Source organism: Chinchilla lanigera, unplaced genomic scaffold (genome assembly GCF_000276665.1).
Source record: "Chinchilla lanigera isolate Chin_1 unplaced genomic scaffold, ChiLan1.0 scaffold00016, whole genome shotgun sequence".
Classification (NCBI taxonomy): Eukaryota; Metazoa; Chordata; class Mammalia; order Rodentia; family Chinchillidae; genus Chinchilla; species Chinchilla lanigera.
The window spans coordinates 30,706,634-30,714,389 of NW_004955417.1; positions in this window are offsets into that span (position 1 = coordinate 30,706,634).

The window sequence follows — 7,756 nt, forward strand, 5'->3', positions numbered from 1 at the left end:
AAGCGAGAAGGAATCAAAAATTCCTTCCAAGTGAAGGCATCCACTCCCAACAGAGGTACAGATTTCTAATTCTGAAAATAATGGGACTGAACAATGGGCCGCCGGCCCCTGAGCCCGGTTCATGTGCGCTGGTTAAGCAACGTTGCAGCTTAACAGATTTTCAAAGCAAATACTTAACATCAACTTCGTGAATCGATCCTATCATAAAATTGCTAATCTGTGTCTCCACCTCAGCCCAAATTCAAGATGTGTATTTTTAAAAAACAGAAAACAGAAACGAAACAACTATGTCTGACACCAGCAATGGGGAGCTTGCATGTAGAGTCCACCACACACCTCCTGGCCCAGGTCCACACTAGGGTGGACATCTCACCATCACGAACACCACCACGTGGAAATTCGAGGAAGCCACCCAGGTCAGGAGGACTTGACCAAAGGAGAAATGCCTGTTCTAGGGTACTTTGTCTAATTTTACATGACTACAAATATCAATGCAAAAATGTCATCATAAAACACTGCTGTGGTTTGCATCTAGATGTCCCCCAAAGCCTCATGCGGTCCCAGGTGGGGATTTTCAGAGGTGGCTGGATCTAGAGTGTGTGATGCTGGGATGGATGCCTGGAGCACTTCTAGGCTCCAGGGCACTAGGATTAAGGCTGTGGATACTACCTGCCCCTAGTGGCCTGGACGAGACATAAGGACAGGAAGAGCTGTGGTTGTCCCTCACTGCTCTGCTGTCTTCTGCCTGCTACTGACTGCTTCTCCTCTGCGATGCCCCTCTGCCATGTGCTACTCCGCCTTGGAGCCAGCTGGTGACGGACTGAACCCTCCACAGACTGCGAGCCAAATAAACCTCTCCCGGTTAACTTGTAAGTGTTGGGTATTTTCTCTCAGCGACAGGAGAAAAGTAATTAAGACAAACACACACAACATTGTTAATGTGAAGACAACACATTTTAACACTAGATGCCCACTACTACACACATCATGCTACAGAAAGACAGAAGTGTTAAAAATGTTAGCAGAGATACATTTTTGAATGTCCATAAAGGTTTTATAGAGGCTAAATCAATGCCACATGAGTTTAATCTGGGAAAACAAAATTTGACCATAATAATCAAGGGCAAAACCTGGGCCAAAAATTTCAAAGTTTTAGAACCTCTAGAGTTAAACCATATTTTCTTGGAACCGTTTTATCATTTGTCGTGAGTTCTCCAACAGAGAATATTATAAAATACTAGCTTTGGAAATTCAAGTTAGTACTAGAAATGTTATTATTTGATAAGTAATAATTAATCATACTATTTTATCCATCTAAACTATGTCAATTAAGAATAGAACATCAGATATCTACTTATATTTAGAAGTATTTCTTGGTAAAGTCATTTTTGCAAAATTAGCCCCTCTAGAATATGGAAATCATATCTAGAAATGAATATTCTTGATTAAAGGTTTTTAATCAGATAATTGTGCTTCTACTCATAAATCTTACTGTATAAAATTTCAAAAAGGATAAGCAGGTTTTTATAAAATATAGAGTCCAGGATCTATTTAAACACATGAAGAGCCAGTATCTTCCCCAAAATGGAGAAAGTCACCCCCTTGGGAGCACTGTTTCCCTCCAGCACAGTCACCCCAGGGCCGCCACCCTGCGGTCAGCACCTGGCACGCACCTCACACCCCCATGGTGGCCACACCAGGGTGCCGTTCACTGCACGCTACAGTCAGGTTTCCTGGGGCCAGGTCAGGAAAGACTCAGGACTGGCCCTTGGCCTCTCCAGGGCCCAGGTGACCACAGGGCTGCAGGTCCAGGAGGGACAGGGAAGGTGTCTCTCAGGCTCCACATGGAGGTCAGTGGATCTGCCCAGAGCACGCCCAGCACTTCTACAGCTCAGTGAGTTCCAGATGCCGCTAGCACTCAAGGCAATGTGCCAAACTGGAGGACAGCTGCAGACCGCAGCAAGCGACTCTGGTTTGACACATTTCACCTTGAGACAAAACAGTCTGTCTTAGTTACTTTTCCTGTTGCTGGGACACAATACCTGACACCTAAAGTTGAAAAGGGAAAGGTTTATTTAGCTCAGTTTGTGGAGGTTTCAGTCTATAACAAGCTGGCTCCAAGGCAGGGAGGCACAGGGCAGAAGGGCAACAGTTCATGGTGGCAGAAAATAGCGAAAGCAACAAGAGCAAAAGGGGGAAACAAGCCTCCTTCTGCCCCTTTTATCTTATCCATCCTACTGGGATTAGGGCAGCACCAGTTCAATCAGTAGACTGATCCAACAGTCACCCACCCTTAGCCCCAGCACCCTTAATCCCAGCATTGCACTAGAAACCAACCACACACTCTAGATTCAGCCACCTCTGAAAAGCCCACCCCCTGTGACTGCATGGAGCTTCGGAGGGACGCCCAGACACAAACCGTAACACAGTCCTGTCAACAGACCTCACCCGAAACAGAGCAGCTGAAGCCCAGGTGGGTCTCCGGGGGTGGTGGGAGCCACAAGGGAAGTCCCAGCAGGATTCTGCAGGGAGCGGGGATAGCCCAAGGTGCTCTGTGTGCCCTCTCTTACCTCCTGGACAGAGGACCGAACCTAGGACCTGCACACTGAGCCCCGTCTCTGGCCCCGTTTTCTATTTTGAGATAGGGTCTAGATGGGTCGCTGGGGCAGCACTGCCATATGCACTAGGACAGGTCCTCAGGGCTCAGCACCGGCCATGTGAGAGCCCATCTGAGAATCAGGCAGGTACTACCCAGCTTCTGCCCAAGCAAGACGCCCAAGAACAACGGAAGAAATTCAGCACAGTTATCGGGGTTTAAAAACATACTTCCCAAGAAGTTTATATTGAAAGTCAAGTTAAAATAAAAAACAAGATACAAGGAAAAATAGTGATCCGTAGATCTTAATAAGAAATTAAAATCATGAGTCCTCAATTCATTGCGTAAAATTCCCCAAGCAATGTCTCGTCCCTGTGATTGACACTCACTTTGGGAAGTCAAGCTGTAACTGTTCTTCTCTGCCCCATACAAGCTCTGGCACACAGAGTTTGGTGAACCCAGAGTTTGCCAAATGCCAGGCAAGCACTCACCCTTGAGCCATACCCCAGCCTGACACAAAATCTCAGTGCCCATCCCTGTACTAGAAGCCAGTTCCCACAGGCAATGGAAGCGTGGACCACAGAGGAGTGCAGCACACTCAGACCAACCATGGAAGTGTGCAAAAGAGGCCATCAGCTCACAAGCTCCTCAGCTCTTAATGCCAATAACATCAATCATCGGTGAAGCTGCAGAAAAACCCGAGATGGCTGGGTACTGCTCCTTCTTCCAGGAAGATGTGTTTTAAAACAAGCGAATAATCACATCCCACATTCTGTAAAATAAGCCAGCTGCCTGAGTCCTGGAGAGAAAAGGCCTTGTTCCCAGTGCCAAAGGAACAGCAAGCTCAGGTGGAACCGCGTGGCTCAGCAGCACCCAGAATCAGTGGTGTGCGCAGGCCCCGCTGCTTCGCCTGGCTCCGGCTCCCGCTCGGAAGGCCCTGGACTGCTGCGGGCGGGCAGTGTGAGCAGGACCCGGCAGGAGCAGATCTGAGCACACAGTGCAGACTGTGAAACGCCGTCTCGGAGCCTGTGTTTACCCCCGAGATAATCCAACTATTTAAATAGAACAAAGCAGACTGTAACAGGGACCTTCTTACCCGAAACACTGTTTCAAAGGAGTTCACGCTTCCTAAACACTGGAACATCCGTGCCAGGCCGGGTCTGACCTGCACACCGCCTCCTCCCAGCTGAAGATCGCACCACTTGAGAGGGTGCCTAGCACAGCAGAGCATCTTCCCGGGCCCTCGGGCATGCAAAAGTCACTAAACTGTCCTCGCACAATGCTGCGTCCCAGAGCACAGCTGCCCACACGCGTCCAGCGACACCAACGGGACGGCTCCGGTCACAAACACAGCCGCGGGGGTCTCGAGTGCGACTAATGAGGCCACGGACTGCATTGTAGATGTGGAAACCGCCGTGGGTCTCCCCATTCACTGCATCTTAAAGTTAAGAATGAACATGCTTGTGAGCTGTAGAGAAAAAGGGTTTTCTTGTGTACTGCTGTAGAGAAAAAGGGTTTTAAATTTTTTTTATTTTAAAGAGAATAAAAAATAATAAATAATAAAAAAATTAGAAATGATACAGAACTTCACAAAACAAGATGATAGGAATCGAACAACAATGGTTGTTATACTGCATATTGCTGTCTCCAGATTAGTCGTTCCGGTCACCAGATATAAGCACGCAAAATCGGTCAAAAAAATTTAAGCATTAACTGTTCCTTCCAACAAACCAATAGAAATCAGCAGTACAATTATCTTAGCTAAAAAGATTTTTAAGCAAAGATAATACATGTTTAATTTGCCTTAATGAAAAGTGCACTAACACTTGGGGTGGACAAATACTATTACGCAATCATTGCCCCGGCACATGGGATGCTGCCAAAGAAAGTGAGTGTTATATTAGCTGCAGCATGGGTCACTGTGGATAGAAATCACATCTGTGAGCAGAAATCAGAGGGTTCGCTATGAGATCCCCAGATGCACTGAGGTTGTTCCAAGAGTTTAAGCCAAGTCTGCACTTCACTCTCGTGAGCAGCTCCTTTGAATGTGGCTTGTTGGTTTACTATGATCACAGCAATCCATACCTGACACCCAGTTTGAACCCTGTTTATTGTTCTAAGAAAATTCTGAGGATTCAGAACAAGAATAAATTAGAAAGAACAAAGTCAAATGGGGGGTTCAGCAGGACCCTCTGCAGGACAGGCAGACGTGCGCTTCGAGCTTCCTGAGAGAAACGCCTGATCCCTGGGGTTTCCACCTAGCAGAGTGGACAGACAGCAGGGTTCACTAAAACCTGCAGTGTCAGATAGGTTGCATCCTGCTCAACTTCTGACTTCTATACCCAGGCCTAGGGGCACACACCTGTAACCCCAGGACCCTGGCTGAGGCAAGAAGTCCTGGAGTTCAAGCCCAGCCTGGACCACTCAGTGACTGAACAAGAGCCTCACTCAAAACAGAAAGGAGTTGGGGGTGTGGCTCAGCGCAAAGGCCCTGGGTTCAATCCCCAGCACAAGACAAAGAGCTTTGTGTTTACCCACAGAGCAATCTGCATACAGCACGGAGGTTGGAAAAATGCATTAAACCACGATTACAACAGTGAGAAGGTTCTTTTTCAAGTGTTTGCTGCCCCCTTCCTCTGCTTACAGCAGAACAGTCCAAGTTCCCTTTGGTGTTAAGTCACGGAGTGTCCTATCTTCTTCCTGAGCACAACACAGGTGTCATCCACAGAAACTCTTGAGGAATGCTGCTGATCACCAAAACCTAACAGGGGAAACTGGGGTGCAGGCTGGCGCAGGAAGACGCTAAAGGAAACCTTCAGGGTGCTGAAGGCCAAGTCTTTCACTGGGCACACAGCAAAAGACCAGCACTCTGCACACAGCAGCCTCGTCTTGACAAGTTCAAAGAAAGCAAAAATCACTCCAAGCCATGCAATTTCCTGCAAATGGACCACTCTCCTGGCTGTCTGAAAACAGCTGCTGTCCCAGGGGGCCCTTTGAAGTGACACAGCACTTCACATGATTAGGAAGCCCCACAGCCCATCCCCTGCTCAGAACTGGCTTCCAAGATGCACCAAGGTGGGCGAGGGGCAAACAGACCGGGGCTCCGCATGCTGAGCAGGGCTCTCCTCGACTCCTCCACCCTGGAGGCCCAGCGCACCCTGCACATGCACGTACGAACACTGGGCTTAGTGCTTGACCGTACTCAGAAAGCAGCAGAACTGTGTGTGAATGCGTGCACACAGCCGGGATATGTGCTGAATGCACGGAGAATGTGTAAATTCAAAAATGTATTACAATAAAGGATACAGTGCCGTGCATCCTGTCAAAACCTCCCCCTCACTTTGAACACATTATCCCACGCTCCTGTCACTTTCTGAAGCAGTTCTGGAGCCCTCTTCCCTGAGTGTCTTTACAAAGTGTGATCAAAAGTACAGTGAATGCTGCCACCGGGCGCCAGCCAGTGGGCAGACAGGGTCGCAAAACACGGCGCTGCGTCCTCTCCGCCTACCTCGCCAGGTCACACTGCGTGATTCCTGGCTCTTCCCCAAAGTCAAAATAATCACGAAAAGTGATGGTTTTGAATCAGCTTGGGACAGGAGGCAGCCAGGACAGCACAATTAAAGATGACTCCCAGAAACAAATGCGACTTCCACAGAAGACTTCCAGAAGGGCTTCGGAGGACAGAAGAACAATGGAAGAGTGTGGGGAGGGGAGGGGCCTTCAGGGCGATTACAGCAATCATCTCCTACTGAGATGTATTTTTAAATTAAATATTCATCTTATATTTCGATCATATGATATATAGATGTATATACACATATAGGCATACATTCACATGTGTATATACGAAGTAGGCATACACTTTTTCAATAGTTTGTAGACATTACAACCTTTTCTCTCTAAATTTCAGTGTTCGGTACATATTCCCAAAAGCAAAAATACTGTCTTACATCAAATGTATGATGCACTACTTTCAAATTCATTATCCCTATTCAGTTTTTCCAGTAATGTCCTTTGTGGTCCTGTGTATCTATTTTTTCTAAGTTAGATCTTATCCGAAACTATGCATTGCATAGGTTTTCATCTCTGTAAGTCCCTAATCTGAAACAGTTCCTCTGTCATGGGCTGGACACAATTCAAGCGCTAATTCCTTGGCACACATCTGTTTGAGATTGGTCATCGTATTTCTGTGACAATGCATGAGGCAGCGTCACCCTGCTGCCGGGTTGGGCATGTGTGGTGAGTCGGGTTGCCTTGCGGGTGATGCTGAGTGGGACCCAAGGCGATCTGAGTCACCCCACAAACCCCTGTGATTTGTTCATCGTGAGATGGTGGTGTTTCACTGCAGCCTACAGAAGTCAGCATAAAAAACTGGTGTTATATAACTAATATCAATTTTAAAAATTAGACTCATACATTAAACTACTAAAAAATCTTGTAAGTACAGCCTAATGGCATAGCTACATCTACAGAGGCATCACACACAACGGTCACACAGGTTCACATCTCTATCCACAGGGTGACCGCAGGAGTGTCCCCAAAGGGTGTCTAACGAAGCCATAAACAGCACAGGTGAAAGGGAAAGAAAGCAAACTTAAAGCAATATGTCTCCTGTGGCAAAGCATGCAGCAAGCAGAGGAATAAACTGGAAATACCAGCACAAGACCCAACAGAGAAGGAGTTGTTTGTATAAACAATATTGTACATCAAAACGAAGAGAGGTCTTTCTAGAAAAGGAAGTGAACAATTACAGATACGCTACTGAAAATGGTAGAAAGTAACCAAAATCATGCAGAGGTATTAATGAAAGAATATTCAGCCTCACCAGTGACAAATAGTAAAATTCAGACTACACAGGGACTCACTCCTGCCGTTTATCAAGGTCTAGAAGAGGGACAATTAAAAACACTGGCAAGCATTTAAGGAATGTGTGTCTCACCTACTGCTCCTGGGAACAGGACTTGGGGTGGCCCTTCTGGAATGGGCGAGGTAACCCCGACATTTCCCTTTCACCCAGCGACGTTCCTTGGTGGGCTGCAGCTGAGCACAGGACGCCTGCACAGGTAACAGAGCACCCAGCAGTGTCTCACCACCTTGGGAGAGTGAGTGGCCAAACGTCCATCAGGAAAGTGTGCTTGACTCCATCGGGTGTTAAAGGGC